This window comes from Myxocyprinus asiaticus, chromosome 11, assembly GCF_019703515.2.
Source record: "Myxocyprinus asiaticus isolate MX2 ecotype Aquarium Trade chromosome 11, UBuf_Myxa_2, whole genome shotgun sequence".
Taxonomy (NCBI): Eukaryota; Metazoa; Chordata; class Actinopteri; order Cypriniformes; family Catostomidae; genus Myxocyprinus; species Myxocyprinus asiaticus.
Window position 1 is genome coordinate 38,471,727 of NC_059354.1, and position 23,019 is coordinate 38,494,745.

A 23,019-nucleotide genomic window follows, 5' to 3' on the forward strand; every position below is an offset into this window, starting at 1 on the left:
TGACGAAGGATCAAACGTACACATACTCACAGATAAATGTCTGTGAGGTCTAGCACTCATTAGCGGAGGAGATCTAAAATAGATAAAGCAACACATTAAGAAATAGTGATAGGAGAACTGGGAAATTAGGCTTTGAATAAGCGACATGTCTTGCGTGGGCCACTGTTAAAGTGATAGTACACCCAAAAAATTATATGTAATTATCATTTACTCACCCTCATGTTGTTCCAAACCCATGTGACCTTCTTTCGTCTTGGCAACACAAAAGGAGGTGTTAGGTAGAATCTTAGGGACTGACAGCCTCAGTCACCATTCACTTTCACAACATGGAAGAAAGATGCAATGACAGTGAATGGTGACGGAGCCTGTCACTGATCGTAACATCTCGTTTTTAATTCCATGGAAGAAAGTCATCCAGGTTTGGAACATCATGAAAGTGAGTAAATGATGATGGAATTATCATTCTCTTTCATTTTCAACATTAATCCAGCTGAAAAGACTAGCATAAGGGGCTGTCCATCTAGGGTGCATTCACTCATTCCATCTGCATTTATGTTTTGAATTGTTCATCTACACATAAGTGCCAGATGGACCTCTTTGGCTGTTGGCCCCGCTTCGCTGTTTATTCAGCGCCTTACACCACGAGCAGCATATTTTTAAGAAGTGTCAAGCTAAATACAGTTCAATGTCAGTTTTAAAACAATTGATTAATTAAATTAATGTGTACTGAGTATGTAGTATGTACATCAGCAACGTTAACTTTTAAAACAACTTCTGTTCAATTTCGCGCCGTCTAGCTGTTTTTAACACAAAAACACGTCCAGCTGGGGTTTTTTTGGGCTTAAATTAACGTCACTGTCACACCACTTAAATTACAGAGAGTAGGCCTTGGCATCACAGAGCTGGGACAATGTGCCAACCCGACAATGGTCCTGGCCAAGAGCATTAACATATAGAGTTAAACAGTTCAAACTATAAAAACACACCTCAATACTCCTGCGTTCAACTGCTATTTTTGAATTCAAGAATGCTTCCTTTGTGAATGCCCCCAAGTTGTGCTGGGGAAGCTGTGTATCCACCAAGCTTCTTAAATAGCTTATCCATCTTCTTTGGCTGAACAGCTTGACTATACTGGTCCACCTGCTAAACTGGCAACAAAAAACAAGAACTGACCAATATTAACCTGCCTGAATGGTCTTTTCAGCAGGGAACCGTTGTCATCCTGAGCTTTTGTGTTTGAAAAGGCAAAATAAAGTATTTGTGTTACAGCTGAAACAACTATGACAACTGATCTGATGTTCCACCAGAAGTCATTAAGCTGTCAACACTTCACTATCAACCCTGTGACTGTTAACAAATGCTCACAGTACAATAATGATAATGTTTCTATAAAGCACTTGAAATGTTTTAACGCTGAGTCATTTGGGGCTATGTTTCTGGTTATTAAATCTGTCTCTCAAAGCCCTATCTATCCCATTCATTAAACAAGAGTAACTTCAGGGACTGTTAATGGCTTCCCATCAATTTAAGATCACAGACACCTACTTTGCTTATTCTGACACTGTAAATATCTCTCAACATGACATGTGAGAATAAAGCCATATTTGATGTTGGCATTGAATTTACTTCTGTTAACAATGACAGCACCTTACAGGAGAGAGAGAGGGGAGGAGAAAGCAAAAGTCTAAACACAGCATAACGGCAGCACAAATTGTCCGTCTATGCTAACAAGCTTCTATTTTATGTTTTGTTTATTAAACTCACAGCACAGTGGCAGCAGTTCTGACATTTTCCAAACCCTAATAAAATAGGAGCATGCATTTGTAGTCTACATTATAAACTGCTGAGGGATGCCAGATATGACACCAGCTAAGATGCAAAGATGTGTTTACTGTTAACAGTAAGAGGGAGATGTGTATGTGGGGGGTAAGCATGTGAAGTTGGCTCAGCAATGGATCTAAACCTCTAAAAATCAGCTCTGGGTATTAATAGACTGAGCAGACCTCCCTAGACCATCTGGATTGGGACTTGTACCACAGGGGGTACAGACATCAGACATTAGGTAAACTTTAAGCTTCTTTCCCCATGAAGGTGTTAAAGTTATGGAAGGCTTCAAATCTACCAGTATTGAAAATTCTCAAAACTTTCAGCACTGGTGTTGCTCTCTGTAGGAGATTTCTCAGTTCATGATGCTTAAGGCTTACATCTATCCAAAAATATCGGTTTGGAGAAAGTGAGGGGACTGCTTATGTAAAAATGCTTCTTATTGGGTATAGATCATAAGGTAAACGCCATATTTAATTTTAGGCAAAAATGAGGTGATTTTTCAGGCCTGAAAGAGTCATGGAAATAAAAAAAAGAATAATAATTTTAAAAAATCTAAAGAAGTCAAGGAAAAGTCATGGAAATTTCTATAATGAAAATAATTTTTTCTAGTTATACCCGGCTCCAAAATATTTAATTGGCTAGACATTGCTATTTGGGTGCAATCTCAAGAAAATAATTTAAAAAAAATCCTTATCCAGTCATCACAAATGACTTGAAAAGACATTATAATGCATTGGTCAAAACATTTGAGAACCCTGAGTTAAATACATTGTATTATTTTAAGGTCCAATATGATGTCTAATTTTCACAATCCATGTTGTGAAACCAGAGCCTCAGTTTCATTCCCATAAAATTAAAGGAATATTCCTGGTTCAGCACAAGTTAAGCTCACTGACAGCATTTGGGCCAATGTTAATTACCAAAAAAAATAAATAAAAAAAATAATAAGTCAATAATAGTTTATAAAAAATAAATACAAATAAATAATACTTTATTTTTTATCCCCTTTTCTCCCAATTTGGAATGCCCAATTCCCACTACTTAGTAGGTCCTCATGGTGGCTTGTTTACTCACCTCAATTCGTGTGGTGGAGTACAAGTCTCAGTTGCCTCCGCTTCCGAGACCGTCAACCCGCACATCTTATAACGTGGCTCGCTATGCATTACACAGCGGAGACTCCCAGCATGTGGAGGCTCATGCTACTCTCTGTGATCCACGCACAACTTATCACGTGCCCCACTGAGAGCAAGAAACAATAAAAGTGACCACGAGGAGGTTACCCCATGTGACTCTACCCTCCCTAGCAACTGGGCCAATTTGGTTGCTTAGGAGACCTGGCTGGAGTCACTCAGCACACCTTGGATTTGAACTCGTGACTCCAGGGGTGGTAGTCAGCGTCAATACTCGCTGAGCTACCCAGGCCCCCAATAATACTTTACTTAAAAGGCAAAAACCGAGGTTAAAGAAGTGAAAGTGAAAGAAGCCAGTCCATAAATGTTAAAATACACACAGAATAATATAGCAACACACAGCGATGTCAAGTTGTCTTGCGGGGGAGGGGGGATGTGTGGGGACGGTAGTTTGGGTGGCTATGTCAAGTTGTTGAATGGGGGGTTGCCCCGGGGGTCAGGGTTGTGGCAATGTGCTGTCCCATTCGGCATAACGCGGCACCGTTTCGCAGCTCTCCTCAACTTATCGCGGTCAACTTTGGCATATCGCGGACCCATTTCGTGGCCAGCCAAGCGGGACAAGTCCCGGTTCTCCCGATGGCCAGTTTGTCTCTGGGTAAATCCCTGATTTTATCACACTAAAATCATGTTAACATGTAGAATGTTTACATCTTACTTTGCTTACTTTTGAAACAGAGTGAATTTTAACTGGCCATATTTACTTCCATTGTAAGTGCCTTACTGCACTCATTATTGTTGATTTTTAAAAATAATAAAAATAAATGAGGGACAAGTCAAAATAATTTTTTTGTGGTAACCAACATTATGCCACAAGTGCTGTCGATTGAGTTTAACTTGTATTAACTTGTATCTAGTCCACCTAGACCAATATCCTATCAATATGTCATACCCACATAAACATGACAGAGTCTACCATACTCTCTCATCTCAGAGATTGAATAAATGGATAGATGAAACCATTTCATATGTGTTTGCAGCATTTCCTTTAATCATAAATAAAAACTCAATAACAAAATGGGTCTGAAGGTCCTACAATACAGTTACACTCACCATATTGATTTGTTATTCTTTCTCTGGTGCATTGTCCTCTAGAAACATATTGCCTGGATTTACTAATTGACTGAACCCGTTATCCACTGCTACCTCTCTCCACCTCCATGGACCTTTGAACTTCAGAATGCATTAGCTTGAAGGTCCGTATCTCCCCCCCCTTTCAAAACCTCTAAAACTTTAAAAACTCCCCTCTTGGGATGCTTTCAATGGGGCCCTTGTGCAAGGCATAGCACTACACTGTTAGAAGGAGAGGTCTGAAAGCAGACATATTTACTTTAAAACATCAAACATTTTGCGATCCTGATTTACACAAGTGTGCTAGTGTGGCATTTCCTTTCCAGGATGTGTTGCTGTGCTTGCCACCTTCACTAAAGGCGAGAAGCAAGTCAGCAAGAAGCAAGTCAGGTCAGTGAGTTGTGGCAAGTTGCACTTTAATGAGGTAAGGGGCAGTAATAATTGCCATTTGTCAGTACAAGGAAATTAATTGTACAGGAAGTGTAGGAAAATCCCAAAACATCTGGATTCTTGTGCATGATTAAAGTACCGGTAACAAGTGTGATCACTACAGTGATTAGTTTTGCATTACTCTGGTTCCCCTGTTTATCCTGACATTGGCTATGTTTGGAATGGAATTCTAGTATATTGCTTGATGCATACTGTACATTTTGCACTGCCTACTGCTTTTTAAAGTCAAATAAAGATGGACTGCATTTACTTTCTTAAAGGAGTAGTTCACCCAAAAAAGTAAAAAAAATCTCATCATTTACTCACCCTTATGCCATTCCAGATGTGAATGACTTTATTTCATCTGCTGAACTCAAATGAAGATTTTTAGAAGAATTTCTCAGCTCTTTTGGTACATACAATGCAAGTGAATGGGTGCCAAAAATTTTGAAGCTCCAAAAATACACATAAATCAGCATAAAAGTGATCCATACGGTACCAGTGTTTAAATCAATGTCTTCAGAAGTGATATGATAGGTGTGGGTGAGAAACTATTTACATTTAAGTCCTTTTATACTATAAATTCTCCTCCCTGCTCAGTCATTCACTTTAACTTTTACATTCTTTTTTTTTTTTTTTTTTTTGGCATTTTTGGTGATTCACATTCTTTATGCATATTGTTCCCTATTGGGCAGGGAGAATAATTTCTAGTAAAAAAGGACATATATATTGATATTTTACCTCACCAACACCTATCTTATCACTTCTGAAGATATGGTTTAAAACACTGAATGATGCTTTTATGATGCCTTTTAGTGTTGTCAAAAATACTGGTACTTTGGTACCAAGTCGATACTAAAATAAAAAAAAGATCTAACGATACCAGTGTTTCTGCAGTACCGAGCACCGACTCTGTCCGGTACCAGTGCACAATATGACTGACACACAACAGCTTTAAAATGCTCACAGGCTTATTTTGAACATGCGCTCTGTTATTCCTTTTATACTGAAGTGGACAATTAATCAAATTAAAATCGTGACATGTCCTAGTGTTTTTATTAAACTGCTGAAGGCTGCAATCTTAGTGTGGATGAGCTGCCTACTTTAAATTAATGTATAAATCTGAGCACTCATACACTGGAAACTCCACAGACATTGAGAATCTTTCACATTGTTTCAGATGACAGAGAAAACACCAATCCACTGTAAAGTGCATATTACATGTAGACTATATATTTATATAATTAAATCACAGCATTTGTGCTTTAATTCCATCTAAACTTTATTTATTTAGCAGAGTTGACCAAATGCTTCAAAGTAATAACATTTTAAACATACCATTTCAAAATTACCACATACACAAACACCAGCAGTCTAAAATACAAACACTTCAAAACTGTGTCCTTCATCTCATTTGTCAGACTCAAAGGCCAGTGAAAAGAGATGAGATTTCAGACGTGACTTAAGTCTTCAATGATCACACTGTGCCGTGATGCAAACTGTTTATCTGGACAAGTGAAGCTTCTGGCAAAAAACACATGTCATAATAAAAGCAAGATTCATGATAAAAGTTAGATGCCTGAAATTGAAGAAATTGTGACAGAAATATATTACAACTGTATAGTAAAATGTAATATTCACTGTAGTAGCAGTAGTTGTAGTAATAATAATAATAATAATAATAATAATAATAATAATTAAGCAATACATTACAAGCAAGACTGCTATTAAATAAAAGTTTGGCAAAAAAAAAAAAAATGCAATGACATGTTGAAAAGTTTTACTTTCACTTGTTAAAAGTTTTAAGAATTAATTGATTAGACAACATTTTGATGATGAAATTAAACTTTAAAATGTTCTGGAAAATAATAATTATTAAAACAATGATTATATTATTTAAAATAACTAAACTGGTGTGTCATTATCATATTAGCATATTTTTGCTGTGGTATTGAAACTGGTATCGAGAACTGTGAAATTTCACTGGTATTGGAACCGACTACTGAAATTTTGGTACCGTGACAACACTAATGCCTTTATGTGCTTTTTAGAGCATCAAATTTTGGCACCCCTTCACTTGGACTACAGAGCTGAGATATTCTTCTAAAAATCATAATTTGTGTTTTGTAGAGAAAAAAAAAATCATACAGATCTGGAATGGCATGAGGATGAGTGAAAGATGAGAGAATTTTCATTTTTGAGTGAACTATCCCTTTAATACACATTCCTTGTATTGTGAATGATTCATTGGTGCAAAATTTTCCATAAAAATTAAGTTTAAATAAAATCTTTTATCGAGATGAATTAACTTGCTCCGCCTCTGTAATGCCTTCTCTTTTCAGCTGATTTCACCAAATTCTCCTATGTTTAACCCTTCACTTACCACCTGTCATCTAAAGAATACTTATCACAATCCAATCAATTCTCAATGGATAGCATCAAGTTATATTTTTTTATTTTCATTGACTATCCTGTTTCAAATATCAAATTACAGAACTAAAATGGGTTGCGAATACCATTTCACGTTTACTTAAAAAAAAAATAAAAAAATAATGGAATGGAATGGAATGCAGTATACAATGATAAATGTTTCAAGCAGTAGTGTGCTACACTGTTGTCAAGTAGCCTCACTATGATGCATGTAAAATTCAGCGAGTGGCATCCAATTATCATAAATTTATATTTTGCAACACAGTGGCATGTTTTGTTGAAGCAAAATGTGGCTCAACACAAATGCCTCAAGCAAGAAAGAAAAGCAGTACAGTGACAACTGAAGGAATTAACTGGAATGAATTTTCAGATGGGTTACTTTTGTAAGCCACACTTGACTAGTGGTAAACCAAGTACAAAGTCATCCATCAATGTTGATGGATTCTGCCCATAAATCCTCATTACAGGTGATCCCAAGTGTTTTAGGAAGAGCTGTTAAGCGGAAAACCATCCCAGCTCAAAGATAATATTCAGATCCCGACATTACTCATTACCTTGCAAGGACATAAAATTGAAATGGGGGACAGGTCACCTCTTAGAATGCTCATGTATCTTCATTGCCCACAATCATTGTAATTTCATAGAAAAAACAATTTACATCAGATCTGGTTGAGCGCTAACCACTACTCCACCTGCCATTCATAGATGAGAGTGCTATTCATTTAAGAACACATGGTGAGAAGCCAATCTCTTAAAATGACATGGCAACATTAGATCATTGTCTTCACACAAAAGAGCTTTCTTTTTTTTCAACCTCTTTGTGCTTGCTGAGAAACTAGCAGCAAAAGCCAAGCCTCCAGATTTCCAACACATTTTATACATTGCATCAATATCAAACATAACTATGAATAAACAAACATGTCTGTCCATTGATGAATGCAGGATTAGCATTACTTGTCGGGACAGTATGGTCTCTAGATGTTCTGTGTTGATATGGTTTGGACATTAATCATTGTGAAACAAGGTATTGGTCTGTCGATGCGTTCGAGACAGACCTTTGTGCCTCAACAGAGTGCTACTTCTTATCACTATAGAAATGGCCTCCAATCACACTGCAAAAGCAAGACCAGAAATAAAGTTTTTGTTGGTATATTAGCAAGTGCTATGGAATGGGCAGGGTTGGCCTACAATGTTACAACCAGAACATGAATGTGGTCTGAACTTACTTGGCATAGGCCTAGCTCTTCGACTGAGATCTTCATATTGGAGAAAATGTCTGAAACGGAGCCGAGGCCCCAAGAGGAAGATCCGTTCAGAGAGATAAGAGGTTCGAACCACAACATGAATCTTAAATGCACCTGATAAGTGACTCTGGCGGCTTTTTCCATTCCGAGGCCTTTTGTCCATTCTTTTTGCTGTATTCAAAAGTGACTGAAAGCAAAGAGAAATTAATATCTCATTTTACAGCCAGCGTTTACATGGTCAGTCATTCTGAATCAGAAAGGCATTCCATTCACATCCACATTTTGGAAACGCTCAGGCCTATTATGCCCTTTTCAAATTACCTATCAAAATTCAATAACAGAGTTCATACAGTTCTGAAAATGACTATCTGCCAGAAGATGAAAGAAAGAATTGTGAAACTAAATAATAACCTTTCTTTTTATTGAGCCAAGCTGAATGAAATTGATTTCTCTGTTGCTTTTAGAGATTGTGATAAAAAATCAGTTGTGCCAACACTGGATTAAAGATTCTCGGTGGACTGTCAGCAACAATGAGTGACAGTGGTCAATCCACATGTGTAATTTGTGTAATTTATATGCAGTATGAAAAGATTCACATATTCCAATCAGGCATTAACTGAACTAGAGCAATAACTCAATTGGAATCTATAGTCTAGTTAAATATTGTTCCCCTTGCCTCTCAGCACTCTCATAGTAAAGCGTTGAGCTAAGAGCTGCATTATCTTGTTGCTCACAGATCTACTCAGATTCTTTATTATTTCTAAGTGGTGCAGCCAATGAGATATGCTGAACAGTGTTGGGGAAGCTTCTTTGGAACTGTTGCTTTCCAAGCTACAAGCAAATCATTATTTAAAGTAAATAAACTGAAATTAAGCTAAAAGTAGTTAACCATACTACAAGCTTCTAATAAAGAGTAGCTAACTACTGTACATTGAAGGTATTTAAGGGGGTGTTATTTTTTTAAATACAGGTGCATCTCAATAAATTAGAATGTCGTGGAAAAGTTCATTTATTTCAGTAATACAACTCAAACTGTGAAACTCGTGTATTAAATAAATTCAATGCACACAGACTGAAGTAGTTTAAGTCTTTGGTTCTTTTAATTGTGATGATTTTGGCTCACATTTAACAAAAACCCACCAATTCACTATCTCAACAAATTAGAATATGGTGACATGCCAATCAGCTATCAACTCAAAACACCTGCAAAGGTTTCCTGAGCCTTCAAAATGGTCTCTCAGTTTGGTTCACTAGGCTACACAATCATGGGGAAGACTGCTGATCTGACAGTTGTCCAGAAGACAATCATTGACACCCTTCACAAGGAGGGTAAGCCACAAACATTCATTGCCAAAGAAGCTGGCAGTTCACAGAGTGCTGTATCCAAGCATGTTAACAGAAAGTTGAGTGGAAGAAAAAGACGCACAACCAACCGAGAGAACCGCAGCCTTATGATTGTCAAGCAAAATCGATTCAAGAATTTGGGTGAACTTCACAAGGAATGGACTGAGGCTGGGGTCAAGGCATCAAGAGCCACCACACACAGACGTGTCAAGGAATTTGGCTACAGTTGTCGTATTCCTCTTGTTATGCCACTCCTGAACCACAGACAACGTCAGAGGCGTCTTACCTGGGCCAAGGAGAAGAAGAACTGGACTGTTGCCCAGTGGTCCAAAGTCCTCTTTTCAAATGAGAGCAAGTTTTGTATTTAATTTGGAAACCAAGGTCCTAGAGTCTGGAGGAAGGATGGAGAAGCTCATAGCCCAAGTTGCTTGAAGTCCAGTGTTAAGTTTCCACAGTCTGTGATGATTTGGGGTGCAATGTCATCTGCTGGTGTTGGTCCATTGTGTTTTTTGAAAACCAAAGTCACTGTACCCGTTTACCAAGAACTTTTGGAGCACTTCATGCTTCCTTCTGCTGACCAGCTTTTTAAAGATGCTGATTTCATTTTCCAGCAGGATTTGGCACCTGCCCACACTGCCAAAAGCACCAAAAGTTGGTTAAATGACCATGGTGTTGGTGTGCTTGACTGGCCAGCAAACTCACCAGACCTGAACCCCATAGAGAATCTATGGGGTATTGTCAAGAGGAAAATGAGAAACAAGAAACCAAAAAATGCAGATGAGCTGAAGGCCACTGTCAAAGAAACCTGGGCTTCCATACCACCTCAGCAGTGCCACAAACTGATTACCTCCATGCCACGCCAAATTGAGGCAGTAATTACAGCAAAAGGAGCCCCTACCAAGTATTGAGTACATATACAGTAAATGAACATACTTTCCAGAAGGCCAACAATTCACTAAAAATGTTTTTTTTATTGGTCTTATGATGTATTCTAATTTTTTGAGATGGTGAATTGGTGGGTTTTTGTTAAATGTGAGCCAAAATCATCACAATTAAAAGAACCAAAGACTTAAACTACTTCAGTCTGTGTGCACTGAATTTATTTAATACACGAGTTTCACAGTTTGAGTTGTATTACTCAAATAAATGAACTTCTCCACGACATTCTAATTTATTGAGATGCACCTGTATATGCAGGATCTAGTAGGCTAAATGTAACATCTAAAATATAACTTTTTTTTGGAGCAAAATTGTAGACATTTCATTCAGAAACCGGAGCTCAGACGTGTCCACGCGTTCAACAAAACTTCCAGCTTCAGCCACTGGGTGCAGTGATTCAAATTTCTGTAATTACAGACCAATTTCAGTAGTAGAACTTTCGACCTATTGTTGCCAAAGAGTGTGATTGGTCTGTTTTCAACCAGTTCATATAAATGAACATCGGTATGATCAGATTCACTAAATGAATCAGTCTTCTCAATGGTACATATGACAGAGAAGGATAGACATTCTGGGGAAGCGTGTATGAGTATTACCTTAGCTCATAGTGTGCAATATAATACAATATAAAACCACAGCTTCTTACTGGAAAAGCTAAAAAAGAAAAAAGAAAAAAAAAGTGTCTAGGGCAATATGTAAAAAAATATTTTATTGATAATAAAAAAATATTGTGATATATGATTACATAGTCAACTGCCCTGCTGAGGGTCGGTGATTTTTTTTTTCCTTTTATTGATTTTGCTTTAAAAATGTCATTCATTTATTGAAACATGTAAAACAAACAAAAGACATTTCTAAATTCAAATTGCACTTTAAACGAAAAAAGCAATTAAAAGTGATCAAAAAATCTTATATATAACCACCTCCCCAAATCCAAACATTCACCATCTCCAACGGCTGCAATTGCTATCACGCAAGTATCCATCAATGACAACAGGTGGAAAATTACAAATAGCCTACAGATTAAGAAATAAAGAAAATTATAAATGTAAAGGTAATAATAAAGCCTAATAAATTCCCTTGTGTTCCCAAAATAATGCTGCTAAATGTGTGTTCTTATCGAATTCGTGTTTGTATTGCGTTTTGTTTATACAGTTAATGCTGCCTAAAGAAAACTCACTTGTATTGTAAACTGTCTTGTATTATTTTATGATTTCTTTCATCTTTGTTTCTTTAATACAAAGATATATATTACTGAACCTGCAGAGTTGCGTTCACAATGCATGTTAGGTCAGGTCGCCCACCTGTTGTGGGTAGATAAGCAAAATTAACTGCATATGAAATACATCTGGACAAGGAGCTTGCGAACTGGATTCAGCCTCATCGCATTTGGCGGGTGGCAGGTGCTAGTTTCACACCCTGGGCTACCGATTAATATATATGCTGACTTCATAGATCCATGGTTTTGCCATTTCCCGATATTGTCGTTCATCGTCAGTCAATTGAGTGTCGCAATTGGCATTGGTTCTTTGTAAGATACCATCGATATACGATTAAATCGTCCCATCACCCAGCCCTATGTCACGCTACTAAAAAATTTACTTAAATAGCATACTCCCAGACACTGATGCTGGACTATCTATAAGGCAACACAGATCCTATGACCACAAAATAGTCATTCACCTTTTTCCGCCAGAGAGGAATGAGTTTGTGTCTGTCTATGGTAGAACTCAGTGGAATTCTCTTTTACATTTGCGATACAAACACCAGAGATAGCGAAGTGTCTTGGATCTGGGGTATTAAATCACTAGAACGTGGACAGTGTTCCCCCCGTGCTCCACAAAAGCACTAACACCCATCTCCCATAGCTGTGCAGGGTCACCCATTGCATTGAATGGGCCCCCTTTTTTCCAGCTTTTGGGGGCTTCACCAACAACACCATCAATGGGAATAGTGTTCCTCCCCCACAATGGGCAAATCAACTGTGGGAGCATTTTGGTCCCAACCCTTTTCCCCGTCTCCTTATTGAAACCTCCTTCGAGTGAACAATACTGAAGAAAAGATGCATGCCTTCACGTCTGCTTACACACAACTACATCCCTCTTTTGAAAGCAGGGTGGAGAAAACCAGCTTTACAAATATTAAACGACAAGCCACTGTTCACTATGAAAAACGACAAACAAACAAGTGAGATCTTTAAGAAACATACAACCCATGCATTAGAAAAGCAACATACAGTACCTAGACACTATTTCATTTATTAAAGACATTTTGCCATCTGTTTGAGTCGCTTCAGAAGTTGACAAGCACTTTCAGCCTGCTAAGGCAGTCATTTTTCAATTGTGGAAACGGTAGGATGAACGAAGTGTAGCATTCATTTAATTAGAAGCCACAAGAGTGAGCAATGTGTTTCGCTTCGTTTGTGTAGAAACATCTCCATGACAACATAAGACATAATTGTCGGTTCCAGGGCTTAATTATTTGTTTTATTTCAGCTATCATCTCTCTGTAAGACATTCTAAAAACAACAACAACAACAACAGAAAAAAAACACTTGTTGACAAGACTCAATTTGAGCACCTTCAATCACATCAAGTATCAATTAGGGCTGCAGACAGTAAGCATCTCAGCCATATCACAGATCACATTTCACAGAGTAGCGTGCAGCCATCCATCTACACCAGGTTTCAGACATTCAGATGGGCAGTTGTATATTTGAAAACAATGTGCAGCCATGGTTTGTCAAAATTGAATGAAAAGAAAGATTGTTTTCCTCCTATTTTTGGAATACTACATTTAATTCAACCCACCACACATCCCTTCCCCCTTGACAAACAAAAGCTAGAAGGACGTTCCTACAAAATATTCTTGTGAAGCAGCCAACGACCACCAAACTCTTTCTGTTCCACCCCTTGATAGCAAGAATAGTAATGAAGGTTTCATTAAAAGCAGCAATTCACACCAATCAAGGCATCAAAATAGAGAACATCACAAGATCCTTCCTTCCCTTTCAAAGACTCTGAGAATGCCAGAAGCTTAGTTTATGCTTTCAAAACCAAAGGTTTATGGCCCATGGGTCCAGGATGTGTTGCATTACCACTTAACAAGCCACAGCTCTAGGGACAAACAAAGATAATCTTTCAAAAGTTAAGCAATTTATGGTGCTTATATTCTGAAGCGTGGGTAATGATGCTTTACAATGAATAAAGTTTTGAAGAAATCAGTGTAAATCTGCCAAAATGATCAGTCTTCATCTTCATATACTTTAGCATTAAGTGCTATTACTTCACTTTTTTATTGTTACACAACCATATACACAAGTGCAATAGTGGGTGAAAGTCTTGGGTGCAGTTCCGAGCAACATAGCAGTCATGACAGTGATGAGACATAGATGAGACATATACCAATTTACAATAAACAGATTTACACATCACAATTTACATATCTAATATACACATAATTACACACAACACAATATACAAATAATAATATACAATATACAGTATACAATACACACAATATAGAATACACATTATACAATAAAAATAGTATATATATAGTATATATAAAATATACAGTAGGTTGTATTGTACTGTATTGACATTCAGGCTGTCGGTTGATAGTCAGTTGCCAGTGTGTTGTTAAGAGAGAATATAATTTAAGACAGTCCAGTGTGAGATAAAATTAATTAAGTGCAGTGCTGATGTATATTGATCGTGAGAGATCAAGACTACATAAGTCTGATTGCTTGGGGGAAGAAGCTGTCATGAAGTCGGCTGGTGCGGGTCCTGATGCTGCGAAACCGCCTGCCTGATGGTAGTAGTGAGAGCAGCCCATGGCTTGGGTGGCTGGAGTCACTGATGATCCTCTGAGCTTTTTTCTCACACCGCCTGGTATATATGTCCTGGAGGGAGGGAAGCTCACCTCCGATAATGTGTCTGGCAGTTCGCGCCACCCTTTGCAAGGCTTTGCGGTTGTGGGCGGTGCTATTGCCGTACCAGGCAGTGATGCAGCCAGTCAGGATGCTCTCTACAGTGCTGGTGTAGAACCATGTGAGGATGTGGCGGTTCATTCCAAACTTCCTCAGCCGTCTCAGGAAGAAGAGGCGCTGATGAGCTTTCTTCACAACGGCCTCAGTGTGGATGGACCATGTGAGTTCCTCAATGATGTGGACACCAAGGAACTTGAAGCTGCTGACTCTCTCCACCGGTGCTCCATTGATGGTGATGGGACTGTGTTCTCTGTCTTTTCTCCTGAAGTCCACCACAAGCTCCTATGGCTTGCTGACACTGAGGGAGAGGTTGTGCTCCTGACACCAGCATGTCAGAGTGGGCACCTCCTCTCTGTAGGCCATTTCATCATTGTCAGTGATCAGACCTACCACCGTCATATCATCAGCAAACTTAATGATGCCATTGGAGCTATGTGTTGCCACACAGTCATGTGTGTACAGGGAATACAGGAGTGGGCTGAGAACACAGCCCTGCGGGGCTCCAGTGTTGAGGGTCAGTGATGAGGAGATGTTGCTGCCCATTCTAACCACCTGGCGTCTGTTTGACAGGAAGTCCACGATCCAGCTGCACAGCGAACTGTTTAAGCCCAAAGCCCGGAGTTTCACATAAAGCTTGGAGGGCACCACAGTGTTGAATGCTGAACTGTAGTCTACAAACAGCATTCTCTCATAAGTGTTCCTTTTTTCCAGGTTGGAGAGGGCAGTGTGTATTGTAGATGCAATGGCATCATCAGTGGAGCGGTTGTTGCGGTAAGCAAAATGTAATCTCTGATTAGTCTCTCAAAGCATTTGCTGATGATGGGAGTCAGAGCAACAGGACACCATTCATTTAAGCAAGTGATTTTGGATTGCTTTGGTACAGGCACAGTGGTGGACGTTTTAAAGCATGTGGGGACTACAGACAAGGAGAGGGAAAGTTTGAAAATGTCTGTAAAAACACCAGCCAGTTGGTTCGCACACGCTCTGATGACACGGCCCGGAATGCCGTCTGGACCCGCGGCTTCACGGATATTTACCCGTCGGAAGGATTGGGTTACATCCGTTACGGAGATGGAAAGTGAACTAACCTCTGTAGCTTCGGCCGCGAGAGCTCTCTCTGCGAGGGCAGTGTTATTTCCCTCGAAACGAGCATAAAAAGTATTTAGCTCAACCAGGAGAGGCAGTGGTGTTCACGGCAGAGTTTTTATTCCCTTTAAAGTCCGTGATGATATTAATTCCCTGCCACATGCTTCTAGAGTTGGTGGTGTTAAACTGTCCTTCAATCTTGTCCCTGTACTGGCGTTTGGCTGCTCTGATAGTTTTGCGGAGAGCATAACTGGCTTGTTTATGCTCCTCCGCTTTCCCGGAATTAAAAGCGGAGGTCCGCGCATCATGTGCAGCGCGAACATCGCTATTTATCCATGGCTTCTGGTTGGGGTAGATCCATATTGTTTGGTCGGAACAACATCCTCTACGCACTAGAACATCCTTCTGATGAAACACGTTACGCTATCAGCGTACACCTCGATGTCATCATCAGAGGCGGACCGGAACATCTCCCAGTCCGTGTGATCAAAACAGTCTTGTAGAGTGGAGTCCGACCAGCACTGGAGCATTCTGAGGGTGGGTGCTTCCTGTTTCAGTTTCTGCCTGTAAATGGGCAGAAGCAGAATGGAAGAGTGGTCTGATTTGCCAAATGGTGGGCGGGGGAGGGATATGTAGCCATCCCAGAAGGGAGAGTACCAATGGTCCAAAACCCGGTCCCCTCGTGTGTTGAAACTGATGTGTTGGTGGTATTTTGGTGCGATTGATTTAAAATTGGCTTTGTTAAAGTCCCTGGTCACAATGAACGCAGCCTCAGGGTGCGCGGTTTCCTGCTTGCTTATAATCCCGTACAGTTCCTTGAGTGCCCGGTCTGTGTTGGCTTGTGGGGGGGATGTACACAGCTGTGATAATGACCGCTGTGAATTCCCTCGGTAGCCAGAATGGTCAACACAGAAGCATGAGAAATTCCAGATCAGGAGAGCAGAAAGACTTGATAGAATGTATGTTCCTCTGATCACACCAGGATTTGTTGACCATAAAACATACACCACCATCTCTGCTTTATCTGAGAGGTCTTTCGCTCTGTCCACTCTGTGCACGGAGAACCCCGCGGGTTCGATGGCTGAATCTGGAATCTCAGCAGACATCCAAGTTTCTGTTAGGCAGATAATGCAGCAGTCCCTCGTCTCTTGTTGGAAAGAGATCCGCGCTCTCAGCTCGCAGAGCTTGTTGTCCAGAGACTGAACATTTGCCAGTAGAATACTTACTCCGATGAGATCGCCGGCTCTATTTCCGCTTTTCCTTCTGTGTTTTCCGCGGCCGGGCAGCCCAGACGAAGGGCTCCGCTGGCGTGTTTGTAAACAGCGGGTCGGCATTGAGAAAATTAAAGTCAGGTTTTCGGTGTACTATTGCAGAACCAATGTCCAAAAGTGTTTGTCTGTTGTAGACAATAAGGCAGACAACATCCAAGACAAAAAAAACATTGAATTGTGAACAAAACAAACAAAAAACTGCAGTGTTGTGTCGGAGCTCGCAACGCAGCAGCCATACTCGGCACCATCTTGAGTCAACTTTTTTCTTTATTAGCCTTACTTTATCAACAAAGACCATTTTATGCATAATATTATTACATAATATTATTCTTATTTGGGTAGAAGTATTCTTTGCATTGTAAAATTTAAAGGCCACGTCCACACTAATATGTTTTCCTTTAAAAACACATTGATTTTGCAATGTTTACGACTCTCATCCACACTAGAATGCTCTTCATAACTACAAACTCCAGAAAACTATGACATTAGGAAACTGAAAATGGAGGTTTCAAACTTAAATGGATTAGTGTGGGCGTGGCCTAAGTATGTTGCTATGTATAATAACGGAACTAAATGCATCTATTTTTCCACGCAATGAAAGTAAATGGTGACTGAGGCTAACATTTTGCCTAACATCTACTTTTGTGTTCAATGAAAGAAAGTCATATGGGTTTGGAACAATGTATGGGTGAGTAAATGATGACAGAAATTTCATTTTTGAGTGGGCTATCCCTTTGAGAAAAGGCTGTCTGTGAACCTGTCTGTAAATGTGGTAAAAAGACTCGAGCGAAGTGTCAGGTCAGACAGGTTAGCTTACGAGCTGTGAGCAGGGCTGGGACCCCCTAAGTTACCTTACACTTTTCTAAAGTGCTTTGAAACACAAAGGACTGACTGCTAGACTGACGTTTTCATGGATCAAGATTCACATGAAAGAGTTAATCATGCCGTTTCTCCCCCATATGCTAAAAAGTGATAAGAAAAAGGGTTCTGAAAAAACCGAATGTTGACTCATGAATGGGGGTTTAACTTCCTTTACTTAGACAGTCAGGCACGTATGCACATTAGCTGTAACATATTAGCAGATTAGACAAGCTATAATGGATGATATAATTTGGATAATTCATCAAGACAAAATTTGGGTGCCCTAAGAAGTGAAAATATATTAAAATGCTTTTACATAGAGTGCAAAATTAAAGGGATAGTTCACCACAAAATTTAAATTCTGTCATTACTCACTCTCATGTTGTTCAAAACCTGTATGACGGAACACAGAAGCACAAGTTGAATGACAGCCTCAGTCTTTATTCTCTTTCATTGTATGGAAAAATTATGCAATCAATGTAAACGGTGGCTGAGATTAACACACTGACTAGCATCGCCTATTGTGTTCCATGGAAGAAAAAGGCATATAGAACAAGAGGGTGAGCAAATTATTTTTGGGTGATCTATCCCTTTAAGGTTTAAAACTGTATTATGAGCAGACAGAAACCTCAAAGGGAACTTTTTCCAAGTTTGCTGGCTTTACACCTAGAGTCTATGGCACGTCTTTAAGCTCAGTTACATCACTAACCCTGCTAAAGTGCAGAAGTACACTTGGCACTGTCACTCTATTCCCCACAGTCATATCTACTGCCAGACAGATCAAGTTCTGTCCCATTAAACTTTTATTTACCCTGTCCGCTATCAAATGATGGCTCAGCATCAGAAATAATTCAGATGGCACATCTTAAATATTTGCACCACTTTGATAAGGGCTACTAAGTTAACAAAAATTAAAAATTATTTATGCTGATATCAGAAACAATTGATCAGATCCCCTTCTGTTGTCAGGTTTTGTTATTATAGAAGTCACTCACGATGGATGCTTGTAACCGATGCCCAGACATGGATTTGAGAGTACTTAATGAGCGCTTTCAAAGCATCTTAACTGCGCAGACTTGTTTTAAACTGACAAGATCTCATAACATCATTATAAAAGAAAACCTACTTTACATGTGGAAAGAGGCCTCATGCACTACGAAAACAAATTAATCAACTGGCACATGCGGTAGATGGGGGGGGGGGGGGGGGGTTCTATATGAATATTAATACTCATTCACAAAAGCCTTTAGTGAACCTGTAAACAAATGAACTCTTTGGTTGAGAGAGACGTTCACACGTAAACAAACACAATAGATCCGGACTTAAAATCCTTCATCCCACATGAATGATGACAATCTACTGTGGAGTGTCAGACCCTTGCGAGTGAGTCATAATATGACTATAAGGACCCCCTTTAGATTTTCTTTCTTTTTTCCTCTCTTGGACTTGATGTTGAAAAGATAGCCTGAAAACATGCACCAATGGGAACCATCAACATCATTAATAAACAATGGACATGCTTGATTCATGTGAGTGGTTGCACTTCAAGAGAGTCTCAGCTAAACAAACTCAACATATATATGCTGTGCCAAGAAGCATCTAGATAAATACACGGATCAGCCACAACATTAAAACCACCTGCTTAATATTGTGTAGGTCCCCATCGTGCCACCAAAACAGTGCCAACCCGCATCTCAGAATAGCATTCTGAGATGCTGTTCTTCTCACTACAATTTTACAGCGCGGTTATCTGAGTTACCGTAGACTTTGTCAGTTCGAACCAGTCTGGCTATTCTCTGTTGACCTCTCTCATCAACAAGGCATTTCCGTCTACAGAACTGCCCCTCCTGGATGTTTTTTTGTTTTTGGCACCATTCAGAGTAAATTCTAGAGACTGTTGTGCGTGAAAAACCCAGGAGATCAGCAGTTACAAAAATACTCAAACCAGCCCATCTGGCACCGACAATCATGCCACGGTCCAAATCACTGAGATCACATTTTTTCCCCATTCTGATGGTTGATGTGAACATTAATTGAAGCTCTTGACCCATATCTGCATGATATTATGCACTGCTGCCACATGATTGGCTGATCTGATAATCACATGGATGACTGTTGGTGCCATCTCCTGGGATTTTCACACACAACAGTAACAGAATTTACTCTGACTGGTGCCAGAAACATCCAGTGAGGGGCAGTTCTGCGGATGGAAATCCCTTGTTGATGAGAGAGGTCAACAGAGAATGGCCAGACTAGTTCGAACTGACAAAGTCTACGGTAACTCAGATAACCGCTCTGTACAACTGTGGTGAGAAAAATAGCATCTCAGAACGCTATTCTGAGATAAAGTTTGGCGCTGTTTTGGCGGTACGAGGGGGACCTACACAATATATGGCAGGTGGTTTTAATGTTGTGGCTGATCGTTGTATCACGATGAGTGATGTTTGAATAAGAGTAAGTGGACAGACGGTGCCAGGCTAGAATAAATAAGTGAATGGGTAAGCTAGAGTAAATATATCTCAGAACCGCCCCGTGGACACTAAAGCTACACAATCAGCAGACCTAATTAAGACAATGAGGTCTCAGGTTATAAAAATAGAAGATAAAAGATCATAGTTTTATTTTTAACTTTACCTTAATCAAAGAAGAAATTGGGTCCATACAAAAAAAATACAAAAATAAAACAGGATTTCAAAGCAAGCTCTATGCATGTTTCCCACCGGACCAGTGCATGTTTCTTTAGCGAATACTGCACCTGGATACATAATTATTTTCCTTTCAAGTCTACTTTGCCAGCAATGAAACAGCAATAGACAAGGTAAAGCATTTATGTCAAACCGTGGTGCTGTCCTAGGAGAGCATATAATCTTACACATACTGATCTACTAAAGCACTTTAATTTAAATTGAAACTTAAAGATATCAAAGTGATCAATCAATTATGCCTACTGAGCCAACAATGTCAAATCTAAGGATCCGGACAAATTTAAAGGTTTAAATCAAAAAGTTTTTGATTCAAAAGGAATGCTTTTAAATCAGATATGCCCAATCCATCTACCTTCCCGCAGGGGTTAGTTCCAACCATACTCCAACACACCTACCTGACTGTACTTTTAAAGTGAACCAAAAGACCTTGATTAGCTGCTTCTAGCATGTTTTTTCAGAGTTAAAGCTAAACTCTACAGGAAGGCAGCTCTCCAGGATCGAGCAACCCTGATTTAAACTGTGCTAGACCAACAGGAAAATTTTCTTGCATTGGTTTTTCTGGCCTAACATAAGCCATTGCTTTTGTGTACAGGGGCTACAAGACTCGACACTGCCCCCTACCGTTATTGCACCAGCGCTGCAGTCTGTGTTTTGTGCACCTGCACAGGATAACTTGAACAGCACAAACATCAAATGTCATCATTTCGATTCAAACGCATCGTGGAAAAAGAAAACTCGCATGATCAAACTTCAAAACGGACAGGTTTTCAAACTGCAGGATAGACAGTTCAGTTGAGTAACAAACCGATGAGTCTAACAAAGCCACGGCACAGATTTGAACTTTTTGAAAATATGTAAAAGGCGGCAAATGAACGAGATAAAACTGTCTAGCAGATTATTACTCACGAAATGTTATCAAGTGAGTCATAAAAATAATATGTTTGACCCATATTAACTGTCTTAGCTACAACGTGTCCTAAAATATCAGAGAACTGTCTGTTGATTTGTGCATATGGAATAGAATAATGGAATATATATATTTTTTATTTATTATTTTATTTTTTTTTAAGTAAAAAAAAAAAAAAAATTATATATTTATAGACTACTTTTCTGTGAAATAAAGTTTCGCAAAAACAAAAGGTTGGTCGCTAAGATAACGTTAAATCGTTCCTTCCACGTTCTTTGAGAGATTTTTTCTTTTCACAAACCCTCTGCAAAAGGTAACTTTTGGTCGAAAGTAAAAAAGACCTTCTAGACATAAACCCCAATATGCGACACGATTAAACTGGAGAGTGAAACTGATTGGTTGGTAGTTTGCGATTGTGAACATTTCGATCCTTAAGCAAAATTCCTCGGATCCTGGACAGAACGTGAGCTGCGAGTAAATCCAAGTCAGGGTAAACAAATGTAGAAATCCTGTCTACTGTACTGAGCACTCTGTTCATATAGCATATTCACACCGACTATATACTATACACGTTTCTGAGACTGTAAAAGACAACATTCCCAGTACTAGTCTTGTTATCACCATTTAGAGAGAAAATGCTCTTATTAATCAGGGTTTTTTATTTATAAGTGCCTACCATATGGTCTATAAAAGCAAAGTGAATAAAATTGAAACTCGAACCCATATGTTTTATTTTCTCAAAATTACTTAACGAAATTGAGAGAATTACACAAACCCAGTAAACTGCTGAAATATATGAATAAATAATAAATGTACGCCAAATTATGGACCCACGGACATCACTTGAGCTACGAATTGGCAAAGTATGTCACGATTTGGCCACATAACTTTGGACCGCAGAAGTTCTAAAAGTACTTCACAATATCATCCTACTCCAAGAACATTCAGGCGGATTCTAAAATAATAACAACTAGACGCACTGGTGACTCAGACAATTGCATTTAGGATTTAGTTTTTACCTTTTGATGTCCTTCCGCTGGAGTAAACGGTGTCGTACATAAAAAAAAAAACGTAACGCATAAACCGCAATCTCCGCTTTGCGTATCTCTCCTGTGCAGTATTCCTTTTCTGTGAATGACTTCAGCGATCGACCTGCAGCTGCTTTACTGCGCTGTGCTGGAAAGAGGAGGCTACTACAGAAGGGCAGCTGAAATTCAAACGAATAGGGGTGCAAACTCTGTACTAAAGCGCCACCTCAGTTAGTTGGCTCAAATGCTGCAATAGCTGATGAGGCTCCTTTTTACTTCATATATACATTTCTATACCAGAAACGATTTTAGTGAACTATTTCAAATTATCAATAAGACATTGTCTTAAGGGATTCAGCAACACCCCTATATCCAGCCTGGATAGTCTGTTCCTAGAGTTTGTGAGGTACAATAGCAATTAATTAACTGTTATATATATATATATATATATAAATATAAAAGTATATATATATATATATATATATATATATATATATATATATATATATATATATATATATATATATATATATATATATATAATTTTAATTACTGTACATTAAAAAAAAATGAAATAAGGTAAAACATCACATAATGTGTAGTTGTAGTTTTTTCAAATTGGCAAAGGGTGAATATTATTTACATTCTCCCAAAAAGTTGGAACAGTATAAAAAATGTTAATAAAAACAAAACGGAGTG

At 38.9% G+C, this 23,019-nt stretch overlaps 1 protein-coding gene across 5 annotated transcripts in view; it reads right to left on the bottom strand.

Annotated features, from left to right (window-relative positions):
• The window catches only part of sema5ba (sema domain, seven thrombospondin repeats (type 1 and type 1-like), transmembrane domain (TM) and short cytoplasmic domain, (semaphorin) 5Ba), a 186,938-nt gene extending 164,483 nt beyond the window's left edge, over positions 1 to 22,455 (bottom strand). For 3 of the 5 annotated variants that reach the window (XM_051711049.1, XM_051711050.1, XM_051711054.1), the window contains exon 1: positions 22,312 to 22,455. The gene's annotated coding sequence lies outside the window, so the exon portion shown is untranslated. The remainder of the gene's footprint in view (positions 1 to 22,311) is intronic. The other 2 variants (XM_051711051.1, XM_051711052.1) reach the window with 2 other exon arrangements.
• Between the last annotated feature and the right edge of the window lie 564 nt (positions 22,456 to 23,019).